This window comes from Capricornis sumatraensis, chromosome 17 (assembly GCF_032405125.1).
Source record: "Capricornis sumatraensis isolate serow.1 chromosome 17, serow.2, whole genome shotgun sequence".
In the NCBI taxonomy this organism is placed as follows: domain Eukaryota; kingdom Metazoa; phylum Chordata; class Mammalia; order Artiodactyla; family Bovidae; genus Capricornis; species Capricornis sumatraensis.
The window spans coordinates 19,706,480-19,726,219 of NC_091085.1; the positions used below are offsets into that span (position 1 = coordinate 19,706,480).

Genomic DNA, 19,740 nt, shown 5'->3' on the forward strand with positions numbered 1-19,740 from the left:
TAATGCTGCCTGTTTAGCACATTGTCAAATATGTGATGCTGAGGAATTTGAAAGCATGAAAACGTCAAAATGGCCTAGTCTCATCAGTCTGAAATTGAAAAAATGCTTTTTTTTTAACTTCAAATTTTTCTAAGCACCTGGAGAAACCTGTTGAAGCTGCTCCCCTACTTTTCTAATAATGCGTGTATTTTGTTTATTCTAGTTTATTTGTTTGGCTGCTTTGGATCTTAGCTGCAGCATGCGGGGTCTTTCGTTGCAGTGCACAGACTCTCTACTTGTGGCATGCTGGCTTAGTTGCTCTGTGGCATGTGGGAACTTAGCTCCCTGACCAGGGATGGAATCTGTGTCTTCCACATTGCAAGTCAGATTCTTAACCACTGGCCCACCAGGGAAGTCCCATAATCATGTATATATTTTAGATTGTTACGTTTAAGGGACTTCTAAACTGCTTTTGTAAACACCATCCTACTTTCTCAGCATCTTTATTGAGATATAATTTGCATACCATAAAAGTTACCTATTTAAAATATACCATTCAGTGGCTTTTAGTGTATGCACAGAGTTGCATAACCATCACCAGTTCCAGTGGCAGAATATTTTTATCACCCCAGAAAGAAACTCTGTACCCAGTTGCTCCTTACCCGCTTCTTCTCCCAATATTCTCCCAGCTGCTACTGCCACTGCCTATCCATAGATTTTTCCTATTGTGGGCATTCCATATGAGTATAATCACTCAATAAGTGTCTTCTCTCACTTACCATAATGTTTTCAAGGCCCATCTCTCTTGTAACGTGCATCCGTACCTTATTCCTTTTTATGGCAGAATAATATTCCATTGATATTATTGGAATGAATACACCAATAATACTAATTTTATACATGGTATAAAATGGATATACCACATTTTGTTTATTGATTCATCTATTGTTGAACAATTGGGTTGCTTCCCAACTTTTGCTGATAAGAACATTCATGTACAAGTTTTTGTGTAGACATGTGTTTCGTTTCTCTTGGGTATATACCTCAGAGTGGAATTCCTGGATCAGATGGTAGCTCTATGTTTAACATTTTGAGAAATTGCCAAGCTGTTTACCAAAGCAGCTGCACCATTTTACATCCCCACAGCAACGTATGGGAGTTTCAGTTTTTCCACATCCTCACCAAAAGTTGTTATTGTCTGTCTATTTTATTATAGCCATCGTCTGGGTGTGAGCTAGTATCTCATTGTGGTCTTGATTTTCATTTCCCAGATGGCTAATGTTGTTGAGCATATTTTCATGTGCTTTTTGGCCATTTGTATATCTTCTTTGGAGAAATGTCTACTCAAGTTCTTTCGCTGGTTTTAAATTATTTGTCTTTTTATTTTTGAGTTGTAAAATTTTCTTATATATTCTGGATATGTCTCTTATCAGATATATGATTTGCAAATACTTTCTCTCATTCTGCTTTTCACTATTTTGATGGTATTATTTGCGGTGCAAAAGGTTTTACTTATAATCCAATTTGTCTCTGTTTTGTTGCTTGTGATAGGGAATTATCACATTTCCATAATTCCAAAATTTGGGTAAAAAATGGAGACTTATTTACTGTTAACACGAAAGCCTGTCTTTATGTGTGTTTTCAACATATTTAGTTTACAGATATAAAGATTATGAAACCTAATTTGTTGAATAAATACCTCCATAGTGGGGTTGACCTCTGTGATTTCTGTATTTGCTATAACATTCTGTACTTCAGCTGATAGCAAAGACTATTTATATGTCAGCTTTATTTTTTTAATTTTTATTGGAATATAGTCAGTTTCCAATGTTGTGTTAGTTTCAGGTATACAGCAAAGTGTATCAGTTATACATATCCATATATCCACTCTTTCTAAGATTCTTTTCCCATATAGGTCATTACAGGGTATTGAGCAGAGTTCCTTGTGCCATGCAGTAGGTCCTTTCTAGTTATCTGTTTTCTATATAGTAGTGTATACATGTCAGTCCCAATCTGCCAGTTTATGCCTTACCCCTGCTTTCCCCTTGGTAACCATAAGTTTGTTTTCTACGCCTGTAATTCTGTTTGTTTTGTAGATAAGTTCATTGTGCTCCTTTGTACTCCAATGTATCATATAAGTGATATGATACATTGCTTTTCTCTGTCAGTTTTTTAAATGACTTTTAATAAATATAACCAATGGTGGTCTTACCAGTAATGAGGGCACTCTGTCATTGCCATACGTATCCTAAGCAACTCTCAGGATATATGTATCTGTGTGTGTATACATAAGACATATACACAGAAAACCCATAACCGGGGAAGTTAAATCTTAAATGAGGAATTAGACTCTTTTTTTTTAGCACTTGAAAACTCAGAATTGCAGAGGTTTGGAGTGCAAAAACACTCTCTTATACAAACAGGGAATAGATTGCTTTAATAAGATAAAAATGTGACCTGTTTCTGTACCCAGAGAATTCCTTTCTTGAAGGTCTAGATCTCGTTAAGCTCAGAGGATGTACCTTGGTGTTATTTACCTGGCTGTTTAGACAAGACAGAGTGGGAAAGAGCTTCGTGCAGTTCTGGGAGGGCAAGAAGAGGGAGCTTCTTTTCCCCTTAGAGTCCTCATCCCTGGGCGGCCCTGTAGCTTTCTTATCCCGGCTCCCTCACCTCCCATACTGAGACCTGGGCCTCAGAAAGGCTGGACTCAAAAGGGCTCTTGTTTTATTATCATCTGCCTGGTGCAGAGCTCATATATTAATATAGCTATGAACATTTGTATTGGCCTGTGTTCCAGAAACTGGGCAAAAGCTCAGAAAGGAATTTCATGGGCTTTACCTTCATTCCAGATTCCTTTTCTGTTTGGCCAGATTGGGTGAGAGAGGGCCAGAGGGCTAGGAGGTGCCAGGTGAATTCGGAATTGGTGAAGGGGTTCTAGGTCCTTTACAATACTGAGCAAAAGAATTGGGGATGACACCTAGGAAATGTGTTCACCGCTGGCATGCCGGTCTCTTGTATTCCTGCGTTGATTTCTGTTTTTCAATAGAAATACAAAACCATTTCTGCAGACATTATCTTATCCAGGACACAAACAGTGGCACGGAGAAGCCATGAGTAAATAGTATTTGATGGTGACAGCTCTAAGAAGAAACTCTACTTCCTGAGGGAGCCAATTGCAAATATTTGAGTAACCAGTCAAACATTCTGTTCCGTCTTTCACTGAGAGGACAAGTTTCCCTGCCAGGTAGAAACGGTGTGTCTTGTCCATGCCTTTGAATCTCTTACACCACTCTAGCCTCTTCTGGCTGCCCCCCTTCAGACGTTTCAGTGCTGTGTTAGTACAGTCGTGGTCTTGTGAGGCAGAGCATAGCTATTATTTTCCTCAATGAGAGCTCTAAAACATTCTCATTCCATGATGGTTTTTCTTCTTGTTGCCACATTAACCTTTCACTTTTAACTTATTCATGTCACAGAAGGGGAACATTTGCATGTATAATTAAACCCCATGTCCTCTGTGCCCATCTGGGCACAGGCTGGTATCACAGACCTACCTCTGGAGAGGAGGCTCCTCTGTCTGCTGCCAAGTGGCCACATCCCACTGGGCTGGGGCTCAGCTGGGTGGTGGTACCCAGGCCGGTCCGCACAGAGAGCACTGAAGATGTACACGGGGTGAGAGCAACGGCGGCTGTTTCCGCTGAGCAGGGCAGTGTCCGTGTTAGCCCACGAAGGGAACGCTTTCCCGAAGAGAGCTGTTTCTCCCTTGCGGCTTCTGTCACCCTTCTAGGAAGGCGAAGGCTTGAAGAGTGCTATTTTCTCATTATCAAAGTGTGAGGACCCAGCACACGCTCAGTCTTCTTCCTAATAAGCCTTCTGTTCACTCTACACGTGTATATTTTGGGAAGATCCCCTGGAGAAGGGGATGGCTACCCACCCCAGTATTCTTGCCTAGGAAATGCCATGGACAGAGGAGCGCGGCGGGCTACAGTCGCCAAGAGTAGGACACGACTGAGAGACTGACACTTTGACTTTGTACATCTTTTCCCCATACGTAGGCTGTCTTGAGTTCGTGCGTGTGTGTCGGTTTACTTCCTGTTTTCTGAATATGGGCCAGCAGCTGGATTCAAGCCTGTTTCCTGGTTTCCCGTGGTTGCCACATGCTTCTCTCCAGGGCTGGAGAAGTGGGGGCAATGACAAACATACATGTGACCTGCCACCATTTATTGTAATTTCAAAGCTGAGCGGTGAGCATCACTGTTTAAAGAATACGTCACGAACTTCTTTCCTTATTCCTCCTATTGCCGCCTAAGCCCTGTAAACCCACCTAAACACACACACACATATACACTTCCCTCCTGTTGCTGCCAAGATTTTTCCTCCCCTTTTGGAATCGCAGCCATCAGGACAGCCTTTCTGGAAGTTCCTGTGACCCATGTCCGTGTTGCCCAAGGTAAACTTAATAGCCTTCTGGTTGAGAGGGTGAGAGACCCTTAGCAAAGCTGAAGCCTTGGGAAGCCTGGGACTAAAGGTGAAATGGCAGTGATCTGTGGGACTGTATCTTGGGAGCAGAACTGTTGTGCCTCCCTCCACGTTTAAATATCGGTAGGAGGGACTTCCCTGGTAGTCCAGTGGTTAAGACTCCACGCTTCCAAAGCAGAGGCCAGAGTTCAGTCCCTGGTCAGGGAATTAAGATCATGCAGCATAGCTGAAGAATAAAAAAATTAAATATTGGTAGGAATCTTCCCTTGGGATTCACCAGCACTTGTAGCCAAGCTAGTGGGTGATATGTAGGTAATATTTTTTGCACTTTTTTTAAAAGCTGTGGAATAAAGAAGAAAACTGGGGACTTGGGATAATTTAAATGAAATGAATGGTTGTCTCCTTTCAATCACTTGTGCTAAAACCTTTCAAGCCCTGCTTATCCTACCCGGATACTGTTCAAGGGCATCCCTGGTGGCTCAGATGGTGAAGAATCTGCCTGCAATGCAGGAGACCTGGGTCCAATCCCTGGGTTGGGAAGATCCCCTGGAGAAGAGAATGACAACCCACTCTAGCATTCTTGCCTGGAGAATTCCATGGACAGAGGAGCTCGGCAGGCTACAGAACATGGGGTCCCAAAGGAGCGACATTACTGGGTGACTGAACATGCACAGCTTGCCCATACCATACTGTTTAAAAGAGTTTCTCCTAAAATGCTCATAGCAGAAGGCTGGTATGACTCCTTCTGTTTTCTTGAAGACCCTGAGGCTGAAGTCCTCACCCCGTGTGTAACAGGGACCGCTCAAGCAGGAGGGCCAACTTCTCAGCTGAGGGTCCCCCTCCACACCCCCCTGCCCCATTGGGCTGGTGTCATTCTCCACCACCTGTGCCAGAGAGGACACGGGAACAGAGAGAGGAAGGGACATTAAGATGAGTCGCTCAGGCTACTTGCAAGTAGGTTTGATTTTAAAACATGTGGGAAAGAATGTTGAAAACCAGCCAGAATGCATTGGGAGACTATCCATGCACTCAGCGTCTCCTAGAAGTATGGGGAGTTAGAGCCCAGAGGGAACGGGTCCCATTGTCTCATGGTCCCATCCCCACTCCAGGGAGCCCCACAGGTTGGGTCCCAAGGCTGGTGCCCCGTCGTAAGCAGAGGCTCACCTATTATCCGCCATGAAGGCTTTGATTTTCGGCAAAAGTTCGTAAAGTTTTCTTGGAGGATTCAATGAACTCTGTACTTTAGCTGTTCTCTACTTCTCATGACACCTTTCCATTTCTTCTTACGGTGTTGTTTGTTTTCTTTCCCTTATTCATTCACTCAGCACTATTTATTGAGCCCTTACTAATTTCCAATTTAATTACTGATTCAATTGATCTGAAGAATTGATGCTTTTGAACTGTGGTATTGGAGAAGACTCTTAAGAGTCCCTTGGACTGCAAGGAGATCCAACCAGTCCATCCAAAAGGAGATCAGTCCTGGGTGTTTATTGGAAGGACTGATGTTGAAACTGAAACTCCAATACTTACCTCATGCGAAGAGTTGACTCATTGGAAAAGACCCTGATGCTGGGAAGGATTGAGGGCAGGAGGAGAAGGGGGCGACAGAGGATGAGATGGCTGGATGATTTCACAAGAAGGGTGAACTCCAGGAGTTGGTGATGGACAGGGAGCCCTGGCGTGCTGCGGTTCATGGGGTCGCAAGGAGTCGGACATGACTGAGCAACTGAACTGAACTGAACTAATTTCCAAGCTTCCTTTTGGCCACTAGGGCTACCAAGGTGAACAAGACAGTGCCCTTTCCTGCGTGACCCTGTGTTCTCGTCCCATCCTGTCCTCCTGCTCATGCTCACGCTGGGTTCCAGTTATTATGTTGTTATGCAGTGCTCTGCTTTCTGCACCATCTCGCCAGCCCTTCCCTGCCTTCTGAAAACACTGACCGATGGAAGAGAAGCCGTCAGGGCTTCTCAACAGAGATATCCTTGGGACACGATTCAGTAATATTTAGCACCACCTAAGAAAAGCATTTTAAACTTGTCTGCATATACTAAAGCCCTTTTACCATCTGTTAGTGGAAAATATTTAAAAGTTTGGTAAAACTCTTAGTGATTGAAATAAAACTCTTGGTGTTTGCCTTCCTCTCCTTGGGCATTAAGGGCCCACTCTGCTTTGTCTCTTCATTGAGGGTCAGGCAATGGCCAACCCACCACCAGGCAGAGATGGACCTTGCATTTTGGTCTTTTTTTTTTTTTTAATGTCAGCAGGACTTCTGAATCTTTCAGGAGTTCTGTTTAAAATCTACTTGTGTGTTCCCCCCCAACCCCATCCTTCCTGCATTCAGGTTCATAGAAGGGTATACAAAGGCCTATTAATCACAACAGATGAGGTGGACAGGACTTAGATTTATTAAGTGGCAAAGAATAATGATGTTAAATCGCTTTAGGTTTAGATCAGATACTTGAGTTGACCCTTTCCCCCCCTTTTTTTAAATGTGAGACAAGAAAAGTATATTCTGGACATTAGATGAAAAATAGGTTAATTTTTTAAAAATGAGATCATTTGGAATGGTACCAAATGGCAGACATACAGTTTAAATGCACCTCTTTAGCTAATTTCTCGTGAAATCATCAAATGAAAACAAGATGATTGGGAGAGGTTTTACATTAACACCGGGACACTCAGAGTTCAACAGATAATGACTGGCCCCCTCCACAGCCTCTGCTGGCCGGAGAAGCTCATCTCCCAGAGCCCTCGGTGACTCAAAGATTTTAATTCTTGTCCTCTGGATAGAAGTGAAATCGAATGCAGCCCTTGTGTGTGATGATCATCTTCCACGTGGCCGGTCTGAGGGACCTTCCTTTGTGTCAGGGAGCCCCCTACATAGTTTAACCCTGGGCAGTGTCAGGCCCTGAATCGAGTCCAGAATTTGAGCTGCTGCTCTGAGCTCAGTTTTGTGGCTGGAAACATTGGCAAGTGCCCAGCTGAGTTATCTCGGGAAGGAACCTCTTGCATTACTTGCTGATGTCGGGGAGGCAAAAACTAATTGAAGAACGCTCAGAAGAATAAAGTTCAAGTACTTTGCTCTGATGAAAAAGAATATGTTTCTTGGATCCCTGAAAGGGAACTTCCAGGTCTCATTTCACTCTTTATGATCTTTAAAGTTTGAGTTCTGTTCTTTTTTAGGGCATATTTTTCCTTGTAGATTCAGAACAACTAATAAAATGGAACGCTGGGTGTTCCTTATGGTGTCTTTCTGAGCTGACCTCCTACTTAACCCTGTCCATTAATTGTGAATTCTGGTGTCCATAGCTCACTCTTCAGACCTTCATTAATTCTCCTTCCTAAGTTAGCAAGTAGTGTACTGATAGAGAGGGGAAATGCGACCTCACTTGTGGTTTTGGTGATCCAATTCAAAGGGCCAATTCTGATCGAATATTTGAAGTTTTTATAGGAATAAAACATGTGAGGGGGGTGTGTGATAGAAAGAGACAGAGAGAGAGAGAGAGAAGGAAGGGGGGCATACAGAAAACCTAACCCCATAACTTTAAACAAGATTCTCCTAGTGTTGAGATTATTGTGCGTCTTTTTCACCTGGAAGAGATGGTCTAATGTGGTTTTTTTGACATGAACCATTTTTAAACTCTTTTTTAACTTGTTGCAGTATTGTTTCTGTTTTATGTTTTGGTTTTTTTGGCTATGTGGCACCTGAGATCTTCGCTCCCTGACCAGGGATTGAACCCGAACCCCCTGCATTGAAAGGCAAAGTCACTGGACTGACAGGGAAGTCCCAGTCTAATTTAATTAATCAATTAATTGTCTGATGAATTATTTAAAGGTGTGCACAGCTTTGTGTTTCTTCTTCATAGATACTGGCTTGCTCTTGATTTGCTGAGTTACTCCTATGCAGTTCTAGGTGGGGTGTGTGTCTCTGTATGTGTGTCTGTGTGTCTGTGTGAGTGTGTGTGCACCGGAGGTCATTGTAGGGCTCTTCTATTGAAAAATGATATTTTGTCCTTTTTTTAACTGAAGGGGGGAAATTCAATTCCCTCCCTCACACCATTTGTCTGCCCTGCGCTCAGCTGTGCCTGTTACCCTCAAGTCCAGAGACCATGCATTTCATCCATTCCAGAGACTGAGTCTCCTATTCTGCTGTTCCAGGAAGAGGCAGTGGAACGCTGCTCTTGACGGTTCTTGTGTATTAGGAGAGCTAGAGAAAGATTGCTGCACCGCCGTTCCCTTTCATGGAGAGCACCTCTTCTCCCTTTCCTTGGGAAGAGATGACCGATGCATCCAGTAGGGACAGTAGGAGCCTGAATTTCCTCTCCTGGGATGTGGAAGCTGCCATGGGTAAGCCCTGGGCATGAGATTTGTTCCTCAGAGCAGGACTAGGGAGCTTTTACTCATCTGAGGACCGGAGACACATGACGTTTATCATTTTAATTGATGTATAGTTGATTTACAGTGCTGTGTTAATTTCGGCTGTACAGCAAAGTGGTTCAGTTATGCATATATATACACTTTCTTTTTTTATATTCTTTTCCATCATGGTTTTATCATTGGATGTTGAATATAGCTCTCTGTGCTGTACAGTAGGACCTTGTTGTGTGTCCTTTCTATATAGGAAAGCTTACATCTGCTAACCCCAACCTCCCACTCCGTCCCTCCCCCTTGACAACCACCAGTTTGTTCCCTGTGTCCATGGTTCTGTTTCATACATTCATTTCGGTCATATTTTAGATTCCACATGCAAGTGATATCATAGGGTATTTGCACTTCTCAGTCTGACTTCACTTCGTATGGTCATCTCTAGGTCTATCCACGTTGCTGCAGATGGCATTATTTCATTCTCTTTAATGCCTGAGTAGTATTCCACCATATATGTATGTATGTACATATATGTGGGCTTCCCTTGTGGCTCAGTTGGTGAAGAATCTGCCTGCAATGTGGGAGACCTGGCTTGGATCCCTGGGTTGGGAAGATCCCCGAGAGAAGGGAATGGCTACCCACTCCAGTATTCTGGCCTGGAGAATTTCATGGACTGTATAGTCCATGGGGCCTCAAAGAGTCAGACATGACTGAGTGACTTTAACATATATATGTGTGTAAGTATATATATATATAAAATTTTATAATATAAACATATGTATATTTTTCTGACTCTTTCACGACCTCATGGGCTGTAGCACACCAGGCTCTTCTGTCCATGGAATTTCGCAGGCAAGAATACTGGAATGGTTGCCCTTCCTTCTCCAGGCATCTCCTGCACTGGCATGTGGGTTCTTCACCCCCGAGCCACCTGGAAAGCCCGTATGTACCTGCTACATCTTCTCTATCCATTCATCTGCTGATGGACGCGTAGGGTGGACAAGTTCTGTTCTTATTGCATGGACTAGAAACAGGAGAGACGGCGCCTCTGTGTACTTTTCACTTGAACAGAGTGCCATCACTTCCCAGCATCCTAACTGGATTATGGGTTAAGAAGTAGATAGAATATCTGATCTTGTTGTTTATCTTTGTACCACGGAGAGATGATTTGGCCGGTGTTACTTGGATCCCTGGTTTTTGAATCTGAGGAGTGAAGGGAGATGGTGGGGGGGGGGTCTTCCCATCCGCCCCCTCCCCTCCCCTTCTCCACTTGGTACTGTTGGTTTCAGGGCCACTTGGGGCCTGGATTTGAATGTGATTCAGCTCCACCTAAAGTGCATCACTTGAATGCAGCGAGAGCTGTCACCCACGCTTCTAAACAAAGTTTTAAGTAATAAACCTGACACCTCCGGGAATGAGTTCATACATACCTGGACCGCATTTTTGTGCCCAGCCCAGAACTTTTTGAGAATGGCAAGTTGAAGACAAAAGATTTTCAGTTCATCTGATTGACAGGGGTATCACTCTAGAAAGTGAAATGTTTCCGTATGGAGTCATTGGTGTTGCTTCTAGAGGCTCTTTTATTAGTATGCAAAAACACCGAGTCCGGATCACGATGGCAGTCCAGAGGGAGCACAGCTGCTTGTCGTTGTTTCCTTCGGTACCACTGCCGGTGCTGGACCCTTCTGTATGCAGGTTCGTGGCATGCGTGAGTGTCCACAGCAAACTGAGGAGTCAGGGAGGGCGAAGCGTTGCACACCGACTGTGTGCTCTGCCTCAGGCGATGCACGCCACAAACAGGTATTAATCCAATATCTTCCAAGTCCTGGGAATGAAAGTGGAATCAGAACGAGGCCCTTGCCAAGCGTTCAGTCCACAGGGGAAACAAATCTGTAAATAATAAAACTACAGCCCAGTGCAACGTTAGCAAGGTCTGGACTGTCTAGAGGTAGGACAGAGGAGGGAGGGGTGCCTCTGATGGAGATAAAGGAAGGCCCTCACAGAGGGATGTCTGAGTCATTTTGAAACCTGTCTAGGTTATTATCGAGAGAAGGGAATAAGGTGGGGAACCCCAGGCAGCGCTGGTGGTAAAGAAGCCACCTGCCAATGCAGTAGATGAAAGAGACGGGGGGCGGTTCGATCTCTGGGCTGGGAAGATTCTCTAGAGTAGGAAGTGGCAACCCACTCCAGGATTCTTGGAGAATTCCATGGACAGAGGAGCCTGGCGGGCTACAATCCACGGGGTCGCGAAGAGTCGGTTGGACACAGCCGAGCAGCTGAGCACAAGGTGAGGAATGGTGGGGTGTGTTTGGGCAGGTGGCAGATTTCAGTGCGGCAGGGAGAGTGGGGCTGAGGGCTTCCATGGGGCAGACACTAAGGAAAGGAATGCTTGTAAGGGTGTGGGTGCCCAAAGGCAGGAGTGGGCAGCGCCCCTGCACTGCCACCATCGCCACCTTCCCCGCCGACCTCTGTGCACATGGCCGCTGTGCTGGGCCCGCCCTCTCCGCCTCTTCCTCCCCTTCTTTTCTTCCTCCTCCTCTGTAGGAGCGGACGGTAACACTTCTCCCCCATCCTCTGCTCTGTACTCACCCTGCCTTTCTGATCTCACACAGCCCCTTGGATTCAGATGACTTCCGGTGTGTCTGCTCTCTTACTGCCTCTAAGCCGTCACGACCTCCACTTCTTGTGGGAATCAGATACTTAGCCAACACAGAGCTGAAAATCTCCCTTCATATTTCTCCCCAACCCAGCTTTCCTTATTCTTGTTTATGTGTGAAGAAGAATGTGGTGAAAGTTGCTCACTTGGGTCCAACTCTTTGTGACCCCATGGACTATAGAGTCCATGGAATTCTCTAGGCCGGAATACTGGAGTGGGTAGCCTTTCCCTTCTCCAGGAGATTTTCCCAACCCAGGGATCGAATCCAGGTCTCCCTCATTGCAGACGGATTCTTTACCAGCTACACCACAAGGGAAGCCCATTCTTATTAGTAGCATTTTCCAAATTTCAGAGGCTTAAAAGTCATAGAATTGTTACTTTTAAAAATTTCACCTCCCCCTTACCCAGACCGTACGCAAGTTTTCTTCACAATTACTGTCACGTTGGTGACTTCATTCTTGAGTCAGACTCCGCCACCAGTGCCTCAGCGCTCAGCCTCTGGAATATCTTGGGAGTCTTTTCTCCCCGTGTGAACAGCAGTTCAGGCTCTCATCATCTCCTTGCTTGGATTGCTGTTAATACAGAAAGTCCCCATCCACTCCCCGTTCCCATTTCTGCCGGTCCCTTCGTCCCGTATAAGCATCCCTGCCCGATTACCCTTCCGAAATGTCATCGGATCATACTGCTTCTCCAAGCAAACCCTCGCTAAAGGCTGGATCCTCGCAGGCTCCCCATTTAGGACCAGCTTCGCGGTTCAGCCTTTAAGATTCCATGTTCTGCTCTGACCTGCCCCTCCAGTGTAATTTCTCTGGAATATAACCTGATGCTCTTTGCTGACCAGGATGTTAAATGGAAGATCTGGCTTCAGCAACAAGGTTTCTGCATGAAGAATTTTTTAAAAATGTGAAAACTCCTGACCTGGAGTCAGAAAGTAGAATGATGGTTGCCAGAGACTGAGGGGAGGGAGAGATGGAGAGTTAGTGTTTTATGGGTGAAGTTTCGGGGGGAGATGAAAAATTCTGGAGCTGGAGGCGGGTGATGGCTGCACAGCAGTGTGAATGTATTTACTGCCCCTGAATAGTATGCTTGAAAATAGTTACAGCGATTCATTTATGTTACATGTATTTTACACACACACATACACACGCCCTGTACTTCTTAGCCAAATAGAGAGACTATAAAAGCGAGAGGTTATTGAGGGTTGGGGTGAGGGGATTTTGTAGAGAACTGGGCTGTGATTCCCCCACTGCAGGGTAATGGGAACAGGAGGAGGGGTTCCAGCCTCTCACCTCAAATCTGAAAGGGGCATCATCTGCCGAGTTGGTCACGTGTTTTCCTCAGTGGGGAGCCTCGTGGCCTGGCACCTGACAAGGCTGGGAGATGGCAGATTGCCTTGGTGTGGTCTGCGTGGGGCCTGAACTCACTCTCTCTGATCAAATGAAGAGGCAGGTGTTCCCCGTGGCCCCAGCGTGGACCGGATTCCCACAGGAAGGTCACTAGGGATGTTATCAAAAATGCTGTCTAGGAGCTGCCTGGAGACTTGATGGTACCCTTGCCCACTCACGAGATGGAGGCCTGCAGGGGTGTCCCCGGGGAAGTGGGGGAAATCAGTGAGCCCAGGCTAGAAGGCGTTCAGCCAGGTAAATGAAATGCCGGGGGCAGTCACCACCAAGTCAGAGGTCTCTGAAGACCCCATGGGCGGATCCCATAGGAGAGATGTCCGCCAACCTGAAGAGGGTAAAACCCTTCTAGAACAGGGCAGTGAGCTTTCCCTCCCCTCCTCTCTTCTCCCACCACCTCCTCACTTCGCTGATTCTGGGGTCTGGAAGGACAGCTAGTGTGATGGGGAGAAGGCAACAAGATCGGGAGAGGGAGCCGACCCCACCACTTCCCGCATCTCGGGCATCCTGGGAGGAGCAGGGATCACCTTCACAAAAGAGCTGAGCTGTAGATTAACCCATGTGGCTGAGCCTGCTATATCCTGAAACAAGAAGTTTTTGTTTTTTTTTTTTTTTTTTTGCCATTTAAAGGGTTGTTAGGCCTTGCATTATCTAAGCATTATCAGGTTTTAAGCCTGCCTGAGTTTTCACCCAGAAACAAGAGAAGAACGTTTTCCTGCCGGGCAGGTTTAAAGACTGGCAGACAAAGATAGAGTTGCTCTTACGTTGACACCCCCTGAGTCCTGCTCAGTCAGGGAGCCAGTTGCACCTCCCAGCTTTGATGCTCCAGACAGACAGACAATGAGATATTCCCTGGATGCTCCTGGCCGAGTACAATTCCACTTCTGTGCTTTGCTTTCTGACCTTCCACGACTCCTCTTCCCACCCTGCATTTGAATTTTACTTCTTGTGTGAGAGGGCTGTTGATACTTGCCTGGTCATCCGTCCATTTGGATTTAAACTGCTTGAGGGCAAGAACCACGTCTTATTTACCTCTGAATACCATTAATCAGCCGTCATGATTCTGAGTACATGGCAGACATTAAAAAAAAAAAAAGAGTATAGAAAGACCGGGTGACTGATGAATGAAATAACCCAGTTTGATAGCTAATATATATTTGTGTTTATGAAGGCGGGAAAGAAAACAGTGTTACGGCATTCCCATTGCTTTTTTCTCCTCTGTTGCCAAGCAGAGTTTGCATGCAGTTTGTTGGAGTCACAAGCAACTCTCCTGATGCTTCCAGGCATGCACGCTGCTCTGTGCACCTCTAAAGAGGAAGTAGTGGCTTTTTACCAGTGCATGTAATTGTTTTCCATTAAAAAAAAAAAACAAACTACATGACAAGATACCCGTATTCATCATAGAAAATTATAAAATACAAATAAGCAGTGCAGTAAACAGTCACCCGCAACCCACCTCCCAGGCATCACCTCCTTTTAACACTCTCCCATCTTTTCCCATATGCCAAGTTCTCTGTTGAAATAGCAGTAGAGACCACTGGAGTCAAATTAATATTTGTCTTATCATTTTAGGAAGAGATTGCAGAGGAATCGGAAGTGTGTGAAAGGGGAAGATGTTGGGAAAGCATAAAATCCTGAATGTCTAGATACGTCCCTGGGTGGGGAAGTCAAAGCTGAGAGTGAGTGAAGTGATGAACTCAACCCTCATTATGTTAGAACGCTGTTGCTGTTTAGTCGCTAAGCCGTGTCCGACTCTTTGCGACCCCATGGACTGTAGCCCGCCAGGCTCCTCTGTCCATGGGATTTCCCAGGCAAGAGTACTGGAGTGGGTTGCCATGCCCTCCTCCGGGGCATCTTCCCAAGCTAGGGATCAAACCTGCATCTCCTGCTTGGGGATTCTTTACCACTGCGCCTCCTGGGAAGCCCCTCCCCTATGTTAGGATGCTCCACACAAAAGGGAGCGAGCTGGGGACCAAGAAAGAAATGTAGCAGAAACTTTGTTCGCAAGTCAGCCCACCTCCTGCATCCTCAGCCAGCTGAGAAACTGTTGAACCAAGCTGGAACTTAGAAGCAGCTTCTTTCTTCTTTGCCTTGGTTGCTAATTAAATGGGGTCAGAGGAGAAGGGGCAAAAACAAAGAGTGTGGCAAAACTTTACAGCCGTATTTTTCCACCGGGGAGATTTTGCCCCCCAGAGGACTTTGGAGATGCCTGGAGTTATTTGTGGTTGTCACAATTAGAGGGCTGGTGCTTCTGGTATCTAGTGGTTAGAGACCAGAGATGTTGCTGAGCACCCTGCAGTGCGCAGCACAGCCTCCCACAGCAGGGAAGTATCTGGCTTAAAATGTCCATAGGTTCAGAAATCCTGCCTTTTAAAAAAGGTAAGGAAACACTTGGCAGTGATGCTATTGCATGGAAGTGCAAGGACTATAAAAATATTTATTGAATTATGTCTCACTTGCCCACTGAGCTGTCAGTTTGAAAACTTCTCAGTGAATCTGGAGTCTGTCAGGTAGGTTACAAATGCTAAAGGTTTTTTAACAGCCATCGGTGTTTTGTGCAGTTTTGAAAGGTCAAGAGTTGTCATAAGAAAGAGAAGAAAGCACTTCATGGAAAAATCATACTTGAAATTATCCCAAGTAGCTTTAAAAAAAAAACTGATTTGTTAGTAACATCACAAGTCAGATTGCTTCAGGTGACCAATGAGAAAGGAAAAAGATTGAAGGTATTTTCCATCTCTGTCTTTGAGTAGCTTTGAAAGACTGAAATGACTGTGGTTCCCTCTCACCTTTTTCCTCACCCCACAGTAAATGCCACCAGTTTCAAGTAACTAAAATGTGGCCTATTATTTTGCATTAAGTTCAATAAAAACATCTGTGAAATCTATAAGTCATAATTCAGCTCCCCCCAAAGTTGGTTTTTTAGACTATGTTCTACCCTAAATTAGCCAGAGGACTTTATGCAGTATACCCATGTTTAAACATAAGGAAGCTTTGTGCCCAATATGGAGGGAGAAGGAATACTATGTTAATTTCATTGTTATTTCAGGTCTGTTTCAATCTGAACTACTGGGTTGTCTGAACTAGCCAAGTAATGTTACCAGTTAGTAATATCATCTTTAAAATGCTTAAATTTAACCATCTGTTATTCAGAGCATCTATGAATCGTTAGGACGATTGAAGTACTTTTGGTATGAAACAAAGGGCTTGGAAACTGGTACCTAATGGGGGAAGCAAAATTAGCTTGGGCTTCCCTGGTGGCTCAGTGGGTAAAGAATCTGCCTGTAATGCTGGAGACTTGGATTGAATCCCTGGGTTGGGAAGATCCCCTGGAGGAAGGCATGGCATCCCACGCCAGTATTCTTGCCTGGAATGTCCCCAGGGACAGAGGAGGGTGGTGGGCTACAGTCCATGAGGCCGCAAAGAGCTGGACACAACTGAGAGACTAAACACACAGCAGATAGTGGGCATTTTTCTTCTAAGAATTCTGCTTAAGATGTCACCCAGGCTGCAGAGAAACTTGAAGTGTTACTTTAGTGTTTCAAGTAATGTTAGTGTTACTTGAAGATGTGATAGTTCCTGTGGTTAGCCATACCTTGAAGCACGGTGTTGTATTTCACTAAATATTTTGACTCTAAACTAATCCAGATTTAACTAATATATTATTTTTTTTATCTTTGTTGTATTAAAATGTTTAAAAATTTGAAAAATAAAACATTTGAAAGCTGGTGGACAAAACTGATTTCATTAAATCCAGGAGTGGAAACAGACAGGTGATTTTTAATCCAGGAGCAAAGCTGGGGAAAAGGGGCTTTGGGGGAGATAAATAATAGAGCTTCTTTCTAGCTTTGCTCTTTCTATGTTTGTTAAGTTGTTGTTGTTGTTTTTTAATGAAATGAATCCCTTTCTAGCGTCCCTTTGAGTTTGTCCTCGGGCCTTAGGATGACTTGCAAGGCTCAGAGACATCATTATGTACCTGTGACACTGACCCCACTGTTTATTTTCCAAATTCTGAGTAGTTTGAGGGGACACAAAGAGGGCACTGTGTGTGGTGACTGCACCTATGGGTAATCTAAGGGAAGGTCAGGATGGCTGTCTAGTCCCCAAGTCCCTTAAGGGGTCAGGGGGTGCAGTCAGGACTCAAGAAAGAATCAGATGGGCTAGAAGTAAAGGCATAGAAGCCAGGCATGTAACTTGGAAAGCTTTATATTCTTCTTTTCTTTTCCTTTTTTTTTTTTTTTTAGGATGATCAAATCAATGAATGTGGTCTTTATGAGCGTCACAGACATGCAAAGAAAAAAGAAAAAAAACCCAACTTCACAGGAATGTGGGGAGAGGGATCTAAATTAAATATAACAGTTGCCTGCAGTTTAGTTGCTGACAAAAATCAGGTCGTTTTCTCTGAGAAGCATGTGTAATACGTCAGGAAGAAAAAAAGCACGATGAGCACACTTCTTACATGAAATCTTATGGGTAGCACCCTATTAATTTTGTTTTATTAAAAATACTCCTCTATCTTCTTTATTGCAAATCAATAATCTGCATATACTTGACTTTCACTTGCCTCATACTTGGCAAGGAGACCCTAGCTTTCTCTGACTACCCCGCTTAGAGCAATGAGATCTCCCTGTCATATTTCCTAACTGTCCCACAGATCTGCACTTGCTTACTAGTGCCCCTTACTGTTATGTCTGTCTGTCTATCCGCCTATTTATCCATCCACTGGGCTGGCCAAAAATTTCATTCCAGTTTTCCCTTAGGACCTTAAGGAAAAACCCAAATGAACTTTTTGGCCAACCCGATATGTATCTATCTATCCATCCATCCATCAGAAATGACCACCAACTTGGTAGCTGAAACCAACAGAAATGGGGGCCAGAAGGCTGAAATCTGAAGGTTCTACGGGAGAATCTTTCCGCACTCCTTCCAAATGTGTGTTGGCTCCAGGCAGTCCTTAACTTGTGACTGCAAAACTCCAGTCTCTGTTTGTCTTGGTCTGTTTGGGCTTCTGTTCCAGAACATCATGGACTGGCTCGCTTGTAAACAACAGCCATGTATTTCTCACGGATCTGGCGTCTGGGAGTCGAGGATCCAGGTGCCAGCGTGGTCAAGTGAGAGCCTCCTTCCTGGTTCACTGTCAGGCATCTTTGCCCCGTGTCCTCACGTGGAAGAAGGGGCACGGGAGCTCTCCGAGGTTTTCTTTACAAGGGCACCAACCCAGTGCATGGGGGATGGCTCCGCGTGACCTAATCACCTCCCAAAGACCCTGCTTCCAAACACTGTCACCTTGGTGATTAGGCTTCGACATACTAACTTGGGGTGGGGATACCAGCACTTGGTCGGCAGCACAGTATATGTCTTCACGTGGCCTTTTCCACTGTATCTCTCCCTGGTTCTCATCTATATGATATGGACACTTGCCATTGGACTCAGGGCCTGCCTAGGCAATCCAGTCTATCATCTATCTATCTAGTCCTTTTTGGATTTTTTTTAGGTTTTCCAGAATGCTTGAGTGCACAGTGTATAGTAACAGCTAACAAAGGTTTACTGATTTGAAAGTGTGGCCTTTTTTTAAAGTGACCCAAATTAATGGCTGGGCTAATTGTCCCACCTTGTTTCCAGGGTGTTCTCTCATTAACGCTAAGGGCCACATGTCCATAAAGACACTCTCGCCTTCCAAAGTAAATGTATGTTTCAAGCTAGAGACCAAAAGTTTGATAGCCACGCCTAAAGCTAGAGCAGTCAGCAGGTTGAACTGTTATTATAACTTGTAGGATTGTTGTTTTTCTAAGTGTTACTCCTTGAGCTGCAATTAACTTCCTGGGTGGTCTTGAGGATTACTAGCTCCCAGCAAGGTGTAAATGTCTCGGTTGCATCAAGCCTATTTATTCTTTATTAATTTAGGTGCCCTGGAAAAGAAAGAAAAAAAATATTGGTTGGAGCTTTCGAAAGAGGGGGAGAAAATCATAGTATGAATATGCTCACTCTTACTTGATTCACTGAAGCTGAGTATGTTATAAATATAAAACAAGGGCAGATATTTGCCGTGTTCTCCGTAAGTTCTAGAAGCAGCATGGCAGAGAAGAAATAGCACGTGAAAGTGATCACGAGACTGCGGTCAGGAAACCTGGTTCTAGATCTGGGAGACATCCATCCTGCTTCTGCTGCCATTTGTGTGGCCTTGAGCAAGTCACTTGACCTCCCTGAGCTTCCGTTTCCTACCTTTTCTGGAAGTCAGATGAGTTAAACTAGTTTTCTGTTTTTTTAAAAAATTAGAGTGTAATTGCTTTATAATATTCTGTTCATCTCTGCTGTACAACAAAATGGATCAGCTATATGTATACATAAACCCCCTCCCTCGAGAGCCTCCCCCCGCCCCTCTGGGTCATCACAGAGCTCGGAGCTGGGCTTCTGGCTCTGCACAGCAGCTTCCCATCAGCTCTCTGTCTCACCCTCGGCAGGGTATATATGCCACTGCTGCTGTCCCAGTTCACCCAGCCCCCTCCTCCCCACTGCTGGGTCCTCTCATCTCTCTTCTACGTCTGCATCTCCGTTCCTTCCCTATAGATCAGTTCATCCGTAACATTTTTCTAGGTTCCACATATATACATTATTATATGATACTTGTTTTTCTCTTTCTGACTTGCTTCACTCCATATAACAAGAGTTCTAGGTTCACTCCACAGCACTACAAATGACCCAGTTTCATTCCTTTTTTTATGGTGAGTAATATTCCATTGTATACACCTCTTCTTTATCCATTCATCTGCTGGCGGACATCTAGGTTGCTTCCGTGTCCTAGCTATTAAAAATAATGCTTCAGCGAACACTGGGGTCACGTATCTTTTTGAATTACGCTTTACTCAG

At 44.7% G+C, this 19,740-nt stretch overlaps 1 protein-coding gene across 1 annotated transcript in view; it reads left to right on the forward strand.

The window, feature by feature from the left end:
- ZNF827 (zinc finger protein 827) overlaps positions 1-19,740 on the forward strand; it is a 149,855-nt gene that overhangs the window by 44,116 nt on the left and 85,999 nt on the right. The window lies entirely within an intron of this gene.